This window comes from Culex pipiens, chromosome 2 (assembly GCF_016801865.2).
Source record: "Culex pipiens pallens isolate TS chromosome 2, TS_CPP_V2, whole genome shotgun sequence".
NCBI lineage: Eukaryota > Metazoa > Arthropoda > Insecta > Diptera > Culicidae > Culex > Culex pipiens.
The window spans coordinates 107,425,635-107,441,850 of NC_068938.1; the positions used below are offsets into that span (position 1 = coordinate 107,425,635).

The 16,216-nt window shown below is 33.0% G+C and overlaps 1 long non-coding RNA gene across 1 annotated transcript; it reads left to right on the forward strand.

Moving 5' to 3' along the window:
* Positions 1 to 13,148: 13,148 nt before the first annotated feature.
* On the forward strand, positions 13,149 to 14,711 carry LOC128093093 (uncharacterized). Its single transcript, XR_008212231.1, has 2 exons — positions 13,149 to 14,302; positions 14,374 to 14,711. It is a non-coding gene; the product is annotated as an uncharacterized LOC128093093 (long non-coding RNA).
* Positions 14,712 to 16,216: the final 1,505 nt, after the last annotated feature.

The following is a 16,216-nucleotide window of genomic DNA, read 5'->3' on the forward strand; positions in this document are numbered from 1 at the left end:
CAGTACGATGAAGTGAAAGGATTTCTAATTAGAACAGGCTTTCTCCACAGGAAAATTAATTGAAACCAAAAGGGGCAAAGATGACAGGGCTTACGACGAGGACCATATGTTTATGCGATGGATTTTCACTAATTAATATATTATCATCATGTGACGCAGTCGGGGAATTTTCACTTGAAGGTTTGCATAAGATTCCACTCGAAATAATTGGTTCAATCGCTCTAGACAGGAAGAGAGAATTGTTTTCCAAACATGCAGCTAATAAATCTTGATCAGATGGAAATATTATCATCGTCAATTTCATACCATTCCAGTCAACATTCATCTGCAGGAGCTCAGCCAGACGAGAACGACATGGACCAGAACGTCTTCCAATTCGAGGATTGTAACAGTGCCTGTTGAAAGCATTTTGTAAATGAGCAATTTTTCAAAATTTCGTTAATCATTTTTTTTTTCATTGTTGCATCAATCTTTATAAGGGCGTTTTTTTCATTTTTTTTATATTGAAAACAATCCAAAAATAGCCGAGATATCACGATTTGAAAAATGCGGGCTTATTACATGATACTGAGAAATAGTAGTTTATGCAACAAGTTGCAAAAAGAGGATTTTTTCTGCATGAGTCGTACATTTATCCAACGAGGTTCACCGAGTTGGATAAATACGAAGAGTGCTGAAAAAATCAAGTTTTGCAACGAGTTCCATACAACATTTTTTGCAATTCCAAAAGACACACACTGAGTGAAATTTTATGTCAAATTTTCATGTATTTTGTCAATAAATCGTTTAAATCAAAAAAATGTTGAAAAGTGTTACTTTTCGAAACAAGTGCTGAAAAGTTCAACTTTTCAGCACCCATTTGAGTGCTTAAAAGTAGAACTTTTCAGCATTTATTTTGAAAAGTGTTGCTATTCGATTCTGTTATTTTTGGTACAGAAAAGTAGGCTATTTCGTCGTTCAAGAATGACAGGAAAAGTAAGTAGTTTCACGACGGAATTGCAAAAAATTCATTTTATACCAAATTCAAAATTTAAAACTGTATCTCAGCAACCACTCCGATCAACAAAGTCAAAAGTGCAAATTGAATTCCTTAACGAAGAATTTTTCAATTGCAAAAAATACTGAACATTTAAAAAAAAATCAATTGAAGTGCCTAGAAATTAAAAATGTGCATTTCACCAAAAACTATGTAGAGTAATGTTCTATTGCGAATTTGATTTTTTCATCAAAAATGATTTTCGAAATGTTGTTTAAGGGGTTGCATACATCTGAATCAGAAAAAATATCAAAGGTTGGTATGAGCACACATGTAAACTTTTTTTTATCTGTTTGAAAAGGTATTAAAATTTACATTTTCATCTACTAATAAAATTCATTTGAAAACATTTGGTTCAATCTTTGCCGAGCTGTAGATATTTGAAATTAGCAATTTCAGAAAACGGGTGCAACAATACCTCAACACTCCTTTGATCAAATGGGCTCACCATTTGAAAGTGAAATTATAAATCATAAAATTTGTTTGCCGTGAATCATTTTTTTTTCAGTGTAGTCCATATCCATACCTACAACTTTGCGGAAGACACCAAATAGATCAGAAAATTCCTTCAAAAGATACAGATTTTTGAATTTTCATACATCATTTTTCTATGGACAGCTGTCAAATTTGTATGGAAAATTATATGGACAAACTAATGATGCAAAATGGCTTCTTTGGGCATACCGAAGGCACCAAAAAAGTTTCAGCCGGATAAAAAAAATACAAAATTAAAATTAAAGAAAAAAAACGGATTCCATACAGAACAGCTCATTTATGTGATTTTTTTAAAAGCTAAATTCAAACATTCAACCTTAAATCCTTAAATTAGCCAATTTGGTCCATCCCATTTCTAGATACCCGTAAATCAACTCAACAAAAAAATGAAAAATCCTGATGATATTAAATATCAATTTTATGAGTTATTACAAAATATTCAGTCAACTTTAATTCAACACTAAATTTTTATTTCGATCTGGCTGCATAGGATACCACAATCATATCTATAGAACAAATTTAGATATTCAGCAATTCCCCACGAAAACAGCATGATTCGAAAAAAAAGTGGTCCGAAAAATGGCAATTTTCGTCGATTTTCGCAAAAAACACTTTTTTCAAAAAGTCATATCTCCGCGCCATTTCATCCGATTTTAGCTGTCTTAGACGCAAAAGAAATGTGATTTGTTTGGCTATTTGGAAAAAAATAGTAAGAAGTTTCAAAAATCTAGCTTAACATTTGAAAAGGTCGTATGAAAACTTAAAATGCTATTATGAAGGTCTCGGGACCAAAGAGCCTATGTCTGAAATTTTTTTTATCGGATTCCTCGAAAAATTTCACAAAATATTTAAAAAAAATGGTGAAGTTATGTTTACTCTGAGATACGATTTTTTGAAAATTAAAACTGGATTTTTCGACGCGCCACGCGCAAAAATGGGAAAATGACGAAAACGGGAAAAAAACGACTTTTTTCACTAAAACTGCGATAATTTTAAAAATTTCAGCGATGACCTATAGATGTTATGGTACCAAAAGTTGCGTCTTTTAATTACGAAAATTTTGGTATTTTAACATGTATAGGTCATTGCTGAAATTTTAAAGTTATCGCAGTTTAAGTGAAAAAAGTTGATTTTTTCCCGTTTTTGTCATTTTCCCATTTTTGCGCGTGGCGCGTCGAAAACCCAAGTTTTTATTTTCTAAAAATCGTATCTCAGAGTATCGAAAACATAACTTCACCATTGTTTGATAAGTTACGTGAAATTTTCTGAGGAATCCGATAAAAATATTTTCAGACAGAGGCTCTTTGGTCCCGAGACCTTCAAAACAGACTTTTATGTTTTCATTCAACCTTTTCAAATGTTAAGAGCGAGTTTTTCACCAATGTGTAACAGGTCGTATCGAGGTGCTCCGATTTGCAAGAAACTTTCAGCGTTTGTTTGTCTATACATGAGATGAACTCATATCAAATATGAGCCCTCTACGACAAAGGGAAGTGGGGTAAAACGGGCTTTGAAGTGTGAGGTCGAAAAAACATGAAAAATCTTAAAATTGCTCGCATTTCCGTAAAACTTCTTCAATTCCTACTCTCTTAAATGCATTCGAAAGGTATTTTGAAGCACTTCAAAATGTGCCATAGACATCCAGGATTGATTTGATTTTTTCTCATAGCTTTTGCAAAAAACTGTTAAAAATGGTTTTTTTTAAAACCTTAATATCTTTTTCCAACAGCCTCCAACACCCATACTCCCATAGGTCAAAAGATAGATAATTTCATTGACTATAAGTTGCGTATTTCAATTACGAAAATTTTGGTACCCTAACATCTATAGGTCATCGCTGAAATTTTCTAGTTATCGCAGTTTTAGTGAAAAAAGTTGATTTTTTGCCGATTTCGTCAATTTCTCGTTTTTGCGCGCGGCGCGTCGAAAAACCCGGATTTTATTTTCAAAAAATCATATCTCTGAATCCTGTTAATGAACCTCACCCAATTTTTGATATATTATGTAAAATTGTTCGAGGAATCCGTTAAAAATATTTTCAGATATAGGCTCTTTGGTCCAGACACCGTCAAAACGGCATTTGATGTTTTCATAAGACTTTTTCAAATGTTAGGCTAGATTTTTGAAACTCCACATTATTTTTTCTTGAAAGTCCAACTTATCATCTTTCATTTGCGCCCTAGACAGCTAAAATCGGTTGAAATGGAGCGAAGTTATGATTTTTTGAAAAAAGTGGTTTTTGTGAAAATCGACGAAAATGGCCATTTTTCGGACCACCCTAACACGGCGTAGGCCACCCTAATGGCCAAACAAAAAAATACGGGTCTGATTATTTTGGCCAAGGAACCCCCAGAAAAATTTTGAGCCCGATCGGAGAACTTTTATTTTTTTTCTTTAACTTTCATATGGAGCTGCTGTATATATATATATATTAGGGTGCCCAGAATATGGGCAAATGTTTCAAAACCTCGCTCCACAAGCCGAAAACTGTTCCCTAGGGTATTCTAAGCCTCTGTGCAAAATTTGAGCGAAATCGGTCAACATTAACCCATTGATACTCGGGCATGAAGTTTGTATGGGAAAAATCGTCAAAATGTATGGAGAAACGGCACAGTTTCGTAATACTCCCTGTAGGTGGCGTTGCGAGTGTCCAAAGTTTGCCAAACGTGAGATTCTTATGTGAAATTTAATGCCCAACAACTTTGTAGAAGAAAGCAAGACGATCCGAGTTAACCCCAAAAAGTTATTAGCATTTTAGTGAAGTGGTCTCCAATCGACATGGCCAAAGGGCCTAATCCGGTATTGCCACTAAGGAAAGCAAGCATAAAATTGTAATTTTGGGATATTTTTTGTCAAACAAAGAAAACAAAATCAACAAAGTATGAATTAGACTAAATCGATCCAGCTGAATCCGAATTTAAAGGTTGATAGGCGAAATTTTCAAAGAGACGCAAGACATTCAAGATGGCGGCCAAGATGGCGGCTGTATAGAAAACCCTAAACACAAAGGGTATTATGTGACCTGCAATCGACTACTCAAATTTAACTAATCTTGGGGCTCTAAACACGATTAAGACCACTACAGACTTCCAAACAGACAAGGTTATTCAAACAAAGATGGTGGCCAAGATGGCGGCTGTATAGAAAATCCTATAGATAATGAAATACTAAAATACTAAAATACTAAAATACTAAAATACTAAAAAACTAAAATACTAAAATACTAAAATACTAAAATACTAAAATACTAAAATACTAAAATACTAAAATACTAAAATACTAAAATACTAAAATACTAAAATACTAAAATACTAAAATACTAAACTACTAAAATACTAAAATACTAAAATACTAAAATACTAAAATACTAAAATACTAAAATACTAAAATACTAAAATACTAAAATACTAAAATACTAAAATACTAAAATACTAAAATACTAAAATACTAAAATTCTAAAATACTAAAATACTAAAATACTAAAATACTAAAATACTAAAATACTAACATACTAAAATACTAAAATACTAAAATACTAAAATACTAAAATACTAAAATACTAAAATACTAAAATACTAAAATACTAAAATACTAAAATACTAAAATACTAAAATACTAAAATACTAAAATACTAAAATACTAAAATACTAAAATACTAAAATACTAAAATACTAAAATACTAAAATACTAAAATACTAAAATACTAAAATACTGAAATACTAAAATACTGAAATACTAAAATACTAAAATACTAAAATACTAAAATACTAAAATACTAAAATACTAAAATACTAAAATACTAAAATACTAAAATACTAAACTACTAAAATACTAAAATACTAAAATACTAAAATACTAAAATACTAAAATACTAAAATACTAAAATACTAAAATACTAAAATACTAAAATACTAAAATACTAAAATACTAAAATACTAAGATACTAAAATACTAAAATACTAAAATACTAAAATACTAAAATACTAAAATACTAAAATACTAAAATACTAAAATACTAAAATACTAAAATACTAATATACTAAAATACTAAAATGCTAAAATACTAAAATACTAAAATACTAAAATACTAAAATACTAAAATACTAAAATACTAAAATACTAAAATACTAAAATACTAAAATACTAAAATACTAAAATACTAAAATACTAAAATACTAAAATACTAAAATACTAAAATACTAAAATACTAAAATACTAAAATACTAAAATACTAAGATACTAAAATACTAAAATACTAAAATACTAAAATACTAAAATACTAAAATACTAAAATACTAAAATACTAAAATACTAAAATACTAAAATACTAATATACTAAAATACTAAAATGCTAAAATACTAAAATACTAAAATACTAAAATACTAAAATACTAAAATACTAAAATACTAAAATACTAAAATACTAAAATACTAAAATACTAAAATACTAAAATACTAAAATACTAAAATACTAAAATACTAAAATACTAAAATACTAAAATACTAAAATACTAAAATACTAAAATACTAAAATACTAAAATACTAAAATACTAAAATACTAAAATACTAAAATACTAAAATTCTAAAATACTAAAATACTAAAATACTAAAATACTAAAATACTAAAATACTAAAATACTAAAATACTAAAATACTAAAATACTAAAATACTAAAATACTAAAATGCTAAAATACTAAAATACTAAAATACTAAAATACTAAAATACTAAAATACTAAAATACTAAAATACTAAAATACTAAAATACTAAAATACTAAAATACTAAAATACTAATATACTAAAATACTAAAATGCTAAAATACTAAAATACTAAAATACTAAAATACTAAAATACTAAAATACTAAAATACTAAAATACTAAAATACTAAAATACTAAAATACTAAAATACTAAAATACTAAAATACTAAAATACTAAAATACTAAAACACTAAAATACTAAAATACTAAAATACTAAAATACTAAAATACTAAAATACTAAAATACTAAAATACTAAAATACTAAAATGCTAAAATACTAAAATACTAAAATACTAAAATACTAAAATACTAAAATACTAAAATACTAAAATACTAAAATACTAAAATACTAAAATACTAAAATACTAAAATACTAAAATACTAAAATACTAAAATACTAAAATACTAAAATACTAAAATACTAAAATACTAAAATACTAAAATACTAAAATACTAAAATACTAAAATACTAAAATACTAAAATACTAAAATACTAAAATACTAAAATACTAAAATACTAAAATACTAAAATACTAAAATACTAAAATACTAAAATACTAAAATACTAAAATACTAAAATACTAAAATACTAAAATACTAAAATACTAAAATACTAAAATACAAATCAAAATTCATAATCATAATCATAATCATTTAAATTGTAAATAAATGTTAAGAGGCATAGTCTGGGGCACTAGAAAAAATACTGCATTCTTCTTTTTACTTAAAGTCTAGGAAATGTTAGTAAAAAACACAGCCAAAGCTGACCCCTAAAAAATACATTTTTAAAAACATTGACGAAGTCACTCACAATAATCAAGTACTTCCAACCCACACAGTATTTAAAATTTAAGGGATCTTCTTTCCAATGCTTTTTAAAGATCAAAAATTTGTTGAACAATGGATTTTTGGCGATTTTTTAAATCTAATCCCGTCTAAAGGCGGGGTTGGGTTGTAGAGGGATAACCTTGTCTGTTTGGAAGTTTGTGGTCTTAATCGTGTTCACCCGAGCATGGGTAAATAACAAGGGAAATGCGTAATAATACCTTTCTCTGGTATCAATACCAAATTTTGGTATTTCTGGACCCTTTAAAATTTGTCTTAAGGATTATGCAAGAGCAAAATGTGGTATCATACCAATTTAAGGTATTGTTTTGATATTGCAAAATTGCAGAATTTGTCAATGATCGAATACCACATTTTGGTATTCTTTTGGTATTACAGTAATTTATCAAATTCCTCGGAAACTATGGGAAAATTTTGACCAATTTTGACAAAATAATTAATTTTGCACTAAAATGATGTGTCCAAACGAATGCTTTCATTGAAGACCGGAAATTTCAAACTTGATTTTAAACATTTTTGATATACCCCCTACAAAAATGACTTGAAATTGTGGAAAATTTTCTAAGTCATGATGGCACATTTTGGTATTAGTTTGGTATTAAAGTGTTTTATCAAATTCCTCTGAAACTATGGGAAAATTTCGACCAATTTTGACAAAATAATTAATTTTGCGCTAAAATGATGTCTCGAAGCGAATGCTTTCATTGAAAACCGGAAATTTCAAACTTGATTTTGAACATTTTTGATATAGGGTATTTTAACCATTAGTGGACCCCCTAGTAGAGCCGAAGCACATATTTCACAAATTTTCTATATTTTAAGCACTTTTTCATAACCCTTTGTACAAAATAATGGAATCTGGAGTGTTTTGAACAATTTTGAGTATTTGTTTCATCAGTTTTTTGTTTTTGAGCAGAAAAATAGCCATTTGAAAAAAAAGTTTTTTTTGCCTGTTATGGACCCCCTTTTCCTATAGTGGACCCGGGTCCATAATCCGATTGTGGACCCGGGTCCACTATAGGCAAACTGTTATTTTTATACCAAATTTAACCGATATTTGATGTTTTGATGCATGGTGTAGGTCTAATCATAGATATAATGAATAAAAGTTGAATTTTGCTCACTTTTCATCATGAACAAATATGTTTTGTTAACAAATTTGGCTTTAAACAACAACAAAAACCTAACAGACATTTAAACACATTTATTTCCGAAAAAGATCCGAGAAAACGTTTCAAAAACCACTGTAATCATACAAATAGTTTAAAAAGTAATTTTGATGCAATTTTTTCCATATTAATTACATAAATGATTGACCGAAACTAAAAAATAGTTTTGTTTACAGTTGCTGATAAAACCAAGCATTTTTATTTAAAAATAATGTTTTGTTATTGACAACAAGCATTCTTTGTATGTTTAAGAGAAACTTTTGCTTAAATACACAGTTTTCTTTATTTTTGTAAGTTAAATTAACAGGGGTCCCCTTTTGGAAAAGTTTAATTTTCGTTGTCCTATATTGGACCCCCCTAATTTTTGCTCGAAAATGAGCAGTTCTTCGTTTTATTTTAGTAAAGTTACTTAAACTTACATTATTTCGACCTGCTGAAGTTGAATAATCAGTCAAAAAATGATTGGATAGTTAACTCAATCATAAAATATAAATGCAGTTTTGTTGTGAAAATGCTAGTGGCCATGGCTGATTTCAGATGTCGAACTCAAAACACTTATTTTGGCTGAAAGGACACGTCAATGTCAGCCAACATTGTTTTAAATGATGCTGAACTTGCCAATTAAAAGATTTGTAGACAAAAACACGCTTGAAATTGTGATTTTATTGAATTTTTCATCAAAAACCCTTCAGAGGGTCAACTATAGGAAAGGGGTCCACTAATGGATAACGTACCCTACCCCCTACAAAAATGACTTGAAATTGTGGAAAATTTTCTAAGTCATGATGGCACATTTTGGTATTAGTTTGGTATTAAAGTGTTTTATCAAATTCCTCTGAAACTGTGGGAAAATTTCGACCAATTTTGACAAAATAATTAATTTTGCGCTAAACTGATGTCTCAAAGCAAACGCTTTAATTGAAAACAGGAAATTTCAAACATGATTTTTAACATTTTTGATATAGGGGAAATTCTCGTATCTTTGGCAGGTTAATCACTCGCACCTAATTCCATCCAATTTGCTGATTTTCACTATTTAAACAACTAAATTTGCAAAACTTATGATATAAACTTGCTTGCTCACTTCTTATTGAGCTATTTATCACTCGATTTCAGTTGAAAACGCTTTTAATTAGCTTTAATTGAATGTCAAAGTTCTTACCTGCCAACATTAGAGGCACGCTGGAATTAGATGCTGTTCCCCTACCCCCTACCCGAGCAGGGGTAAATAACACGGGAATACCAAATTTTGGTATTACTTGGGCAAATAACAGCGACCAAAATGTGCCCTTGGTTGCCCAGTAATAGATGGTAAAATACCATAAAATCATACCAAAGTCTTGTATGTGGAAGGGCACAACAATACCAAACCATGTTATTCCAAGGGTAAAATAATACCTCAAAATAAAACCATTTCAATGCCAAGTTGAGGTCTTCTGGATTTTTGAACATTGCTTGAATACCAAAACTTGGTATTGCCATGGTTTTATTTTTAGGTATTCCCGCGCCCTTGGAAAATCATATATTGGTATTTCTGTGGTCTTTCACATACATGATTTTGGTATGATTTCATGGTATTTTACCATCTATTACCGGGCAACTAAGAGCACATTATGGTCGCTGGTATTTGAACAAGTAATACCAAAATTTGGTATTTTCATACCATTTTAAGTGCAGCAGTTGCAGTTAGTGAAAAAAAGGAAATGATCCATATGCAACAGCCAAATCTACTCACCTGATGATTCCATGTTGTTATTAGTGATATTCTTCACCACACCGAATGCATTTGTCATTGATGAACGGCCTGTGCTTGAAGTTCTTGAAGCTTCTGAAAAATAACAAGATTGAAAAATAAATATTATTAAAATGAAACTGAATTGAAATTCACCAAAATTCATTAATCTGTCGATTGACTCGTTTTTAAAAGTATTTGGTTATCCCGACTTAGAGATATTTCAACGTTTTTGAAATAAATATTAGTGGGTATATCACACTAATTTTTAAAATCATCTTTAACATTTTTGGGTTTCAAGTCATTTAAGCGCAAAATTAATTAACTCGTAAATTTTTTTTAACAAATTTCCCATAGTTTCAGAGAAAATTAATGAAACCTTTCAATATTCAAATAATACCAAAATGTGCCATCCTGACTTAGAAAATTTTCCACAATTTCAAGTCATTTCTGTAGGGGGTATATCAAAAATGTTTAAAATCAAGTTTGAAATTTCCGGTTTTGAATGAAAGCATTCGGTTTGAGACATCATTTTAGCGCAAAATTAATTATTTGGCAAAATTGGTAAACATTTTCCCATAGTTTCAGAGGAATTTGATAAAACACCTCAATACCAAAATAATACCAAAATGTGCCATCCTGACTTAGAAAATTTTCCACAATTTCAGGTCATTTTTATAGGGGGTATATCAAAAATGTTTAAAATCAAGTTTGAAATTTCCGGTTTTGAATGAAAGCATTCGCTTTGAGACATCATTTTAGCGCAAAATTAATTATTTTGTCAAAATTGGTCAAAATTTTCCCATAGTTTCAGAGGAATTTGATAAAACACTTTAATACCAAAATAATACCAAAATGTGCCATCCTGACTTAGAATATTTTCCACAATTTCAAGTCATTTCTATAGGGGGTATATCAAAAATGTTTAAAATCAAGTTTGAAATTTCCGGTTTTGAATGAAAGCATTCGCTTTGAGACATCATTATAGCGCAAAATCAATTATTTTGTCAAAATTGGTCAAAATTTTCCCATAGTTGCAGAGGAATTTGATAAAATACTGTAATACCAAAAAAATACCAGAATGTGGTGTTCGATCATTGAAAATTCTGCAATTTTGCAATATCAAAACAATACCTTAAATTGGTATGATACCACATTTTACTCTTGCATAATCCTTAAGACAAATTTTAAAGGGTCCAAGAATACCAAAATTTGGTATTGATACCAGAGAAAGGTATTATTACGCATTTCCCTTGTTATTTACCCATGCTCGGGTAAAGAAATGACTTGAAATTGTGGAAAAAATTGTGGACACCATCAAAACGGCATTCTAAAGTTTCATACGCCCTTTTCATATGTTAGGCTAGATTTTTGAAACTTCTTACCATTTTTCTTTGAAAGACCGACTTATCACCTTTCATTTGCGTATAAGATAATTGAAATCGGTTAAAATGGCGAGGAGTTATGATTTTTCGAAAAAAGTGGTTTTTGCGAAAATCGACGAAAATGGCCATATTTCAGACCACCCTAACACGGCGTAGGTCACCCTAATGGCCAAACAAAAAAATACGGGTCTAATAATTTCGGCCAGGGAACCCCCAGAAAAATTTTGAGCCCGATCCGAGCACTTTTGTTTTTTTCCATGCTGTTTTCGTGGAGAATTGCTGAGTGGCAATACCGGATTAGGCCCTTTGGCCATGTCGGTTGGAGACCACTTCACTAAAATGCTAATAACTTTTTGGGGTTAACTCGGATTGTCTTGCTTTCTTCTACAAAGTTGTTGGGCATTAAATTTCACATAAGAATCTCACGTTTGGCAAACTTTGGACACTCGCAACGCCACCTACAGGGAGTATTACGAAACTGTGCCGTTTCTCCATACATTTTGACGATTTTTCCCATACAAACTTCATGCCCGAGTATCAATGGGTTAATGTTGACCGATTTCGCTCAAATTTTGCACAGAGGCTTAGAATACCCTAAGGATCAGTTTTCGGCTTGTGGAGCTGGGGGTCATTTTTTCTGGGCACCCTAATATATATATGTTTCTGCTAAATTAACCAGCATGTTTGGTAAATAGCAATGACTAAATAAATACTTTTGGGGCAATCGTTGAAAATTTACATCCATTAATCAAAATGCTGATAAATGTGGGAGGGGCGCCAAATTGATTTTTTTGCCAAGGATGCCGTGGTCCCAAGATACGGCACTGGCCTAGGATCTGGCTATGTCTCATATCGAGCAATCCAAATTTTCTGGATAATAAAAATGATTGCATAAAAACAATGAAGATCTGGTCAACCATGTAGTTAGATATCACATCTTCATCCACATTATATAAAAGAAAAACAACATTTTGGCAAACTGGAAGCACTTCCAAATTATACCAAATAATTGTCACAAAACTTCCAGCCAGCACTGTTAAGCTTGCCCCAACCGGAAAATCTCAACGGCAGCAGACAAAACGTGCCACGGCACGTGTGAACAAAGCTCCCTATCGTCTTTGGTGAAAATCAGTCCTCCTCCTGACTGACAGCAGACATGGTAATATGGCAGAGGTATTCCGAATCCGGTACCCTTACCCCCTTCTCCTTGAACAATCAATGGCGGTGAGGGGATAGGATTGTAGAACAACTCGTTTTGATTCGGTCTTTAAGTGGAAGCCGGCCCCTAGAATTGCATACTTGAAATTGGGTGCAGCAGCAGCAGTAACACAGTCCTGTGGGGAAAGAAAGCCGCAGCTTTGACTTCCCATGGCACCGCCAGGAAACGAGCGGGGTCTCGAAATCCTGCGAGAGCCTGTCTGTCGTCGGATTTTGTCCTGATGGATGGTTGACTTTTGCTAGAGTGAGGTGAGGCAAGAGTACAATGGAAAGCGGTGGAAAACCCGGAAACGAACAGTGAAATGGATAGAAGCTGGCGTCAACGATGAATGAACAAACTCTTAACGGTAGGGATGTTCAAGATTCTGTTTATGTAGAAATTCAGAAAAATCTAGAACATATATGTTTGCATCTCTAAGCCAAGACCGGGTCACGGTCGTCGTTCTGGGAAGATCTCTTACAAATCCCAACAGAAAGTTCCCCGGATTTGAAGAATATGCACAGCAAAAAAAGTAGTAAAACGCCTGCATGTAATGAAGGGGCATGTAAAAAAATATATGTGATATTACATAGCTTTTGCAGTACTCCCCTACGCTATTTTTCCTAACACCATTTACACCCAATTTGTGTAATATTAACAGCTTATTCCTTTAGAGTGTTGTTTGTTTGCCAAATGTCAAAATCAGTCAGTTTTCGTTTTCGCGCACACACGACAACTGCTCCGTTTTCAGCAGCATCGGTTCCGAACGTTCCGAAACACCTCCGCAGGTGTTGAACCTGTTGCAGCAGCTGGACTTTGTCTCGGGTGGACGTCCAACTCCATCTCAAGTTGAACCGGCGGCATTTTGCACGGCGGAAGTAAAAAAAGTGAAGGCGTTTCCAATTCCGATTCGGGAAGTGGCAGCAGTAGCATTGAGCAAAACTTTGGCGGCAGGAAAAACGGCCACCACCACCTTCGACCTCGAGCATCTGCAGCGTCACCGGAAATGCCAGAATTTCACACAAATAGCACACACGGATGACCTCGCGTGCTCCCGCCGTTGGAACCGGGTGGAGATGGCACTGGCGGTGTTGATGATAGCAAGGACAAGTTTGAGGAAAAGATCAAAGTTTGACACGACTGTCAGCAGCTGCGGAAAGACTATCTAGAAGTGAACAGGTTGACATGGACGTCGCGCGTGCCGGATTGTTTCCAGCAGATTCCGCGTCGAAAAGTGCTGAATCCACATCTGCCTAGTGAGGAACGTTCAAGCAATCAGAAGACCTTCAAGCAAGCTGCACGATTGCTTGCTTAGTTTGAATACTGGCAGACAGGAGCAGGCCAGCACCGTTGGTTCACGTGTCGCAGATCTGCGCCGGAAAGGGCTCGGACAGAGTTCTGCTGTTGCACAATGGCGATCTAACCGATGTTCAAGAACTGCGTGGACGCGATTTGTGATCCGAGCAGGCTGGATTTTCCCTCGATCAAGTACATTGCTACGGCATCGCTGCAATCGATGTCGGTCATCTCGGAACACACCGATGAAAACCGGGACATCATTCATGCTAAAGTGATTCCGAAGAATCTAGATCGACACTATCAACAGCAGCTCCAGCTTTAACTCCGGAGGACTGGAGAACATCAACGTGATCACCAACACCATGGTGGAAAATCGTCTGGTAAGCATTCGAAAAAATATGTGACGGGAAGGATTTTGCTTCTAACGTTCTTAATTCTCCCCTCCCACCAGGAAGTTATGAAACATCGGGAGGAACACCCTCCGGAGTCGAAGACGATGACAGCATGAATGACCTAAACGCGCTTCGGAAATCCTTTAACAAGGCATTCATCTCGGACTAGAACAAACTAAGTGCGAATCGTACAACTCCTGTGCGAATGTCCCGATCTTGAAAACGAAAGACGACCAAGGACAAACATCGTCCATGTTGGCCGTCTCGTGTCGATCCTACCGTCTTCGTGCTCAAAACGATCCTCGAAAGCACTTACAAAACGATAATTTAACGACTAAGTAACTAAAGATTAGTAGTATTCTAGTTAAATAATGCAATAAAATACTTTATCGAACAACCGGGTTTAATTATTTGAAATTTACTTCTGAAGTAACCCACTCGATACCTATCCAGGAGGAAAAATAGTGGTCTGTGTAATATTACACGTTTTTTGGGGTACACGCAGGAATGTAAATTTAAGTGTTTATTTTGACCAAGGTGATGTGCATGCTTTTGCATGCGATTTTACCATCCGATTTTTTGCTGTGTGACTCGCACATGAAGAATAGGTGTCGCCGAAGAAGCCCCCCTTGCATGAAAAGAGCGCATGAATAAAATTGTATTATTGTAAAGCACAATGCCAGACTCCGGGATCCGACCGAGGCATTTCCGGCCAACTGCTGACTGGCTTAGCTTGAAAGAACTGCTGGAGGATCCAGGATGAGAGAGGGAGCAAGGATTCATACGCATTTAATACCACATAAAGACTAGACTCTAATCGGAGTGAAGGGAATACTCTAATACGCTTAAAGTTAAAGCCACGTCTTAAAGTGGTGCTCCGATTTGCATAAATCAGTCCAACTAGGCACACACATGCGGAGCACAGCAGCAGAGATAATCAAATTAAAATTTTCCCACTAGACACTTCACTGATATGAGGCTGTGCACATTAACCAGAGGGACCCCGGCTTGGTTTCATCACTTCAATTATAATCCGATGAATATTCAACAGCTGGAATTTATGGCCATCACTTTCAAACTAACAGCTTACATGCAGTGTGCAGTGGCGTAAGGTTTCTTCTTCTTCCGATACAGGTCTCAATTCAATTAGGCCGATCACCGGAGCTCTCGTATATTTAATTGCTGTACCATGAGGAACGGATTCAATTAGAAGCCCTTGGGAGACTCAGTTGCTCTTATTACAGATTGATGATGATCAGTGGGGATGCAAATTGATATGGCAACAGGTTTGGGTAATACTAAATGACATGTAACAAACAGGACAGTATTTGATGATGAACTTCTAAAAAACGATATAACATTGCTTCAACAACAACAACAAATATCGTAAAAAAGATCGGCTTAAATTTTCCATTTATATTTTGATGGAGAAGCAACAGCAAGAAATACAATTTTGTTACGCCCTAGTTCCCCAAAACACTAAATTTGCATCATTCAAAACTGAAAAAAAAATCAATTATCCACTCAGCAAAAAATGATGGTAATATTCATCAGGAAATGGTGACAGATTTTGTGGCTAAAAGAATGATGAATTTTACCCCAGAAAATGATGAATTTTCATCAGTTTTTGATGAATATTCATCAAGTTCACATTATCACACATTTTTTATGTAATATTACTCAAAAAAAAGAGGTAATATTCAACCTACCAAATTTTCAACATTCCAAAATTCAACTTTTTTTTCTGTGTAATTTTTCTATGATGCAAGATATCAAAGATTCACCATTTTGTTAATTCGACTATCCACTCGAAAAATTTAATTGCGCAAAACATTTTTTTCAAAAATGTGATTTTTGGGCATACAGTCCTGACTCGATTATCCCAAGTTTCGATTATCCGAA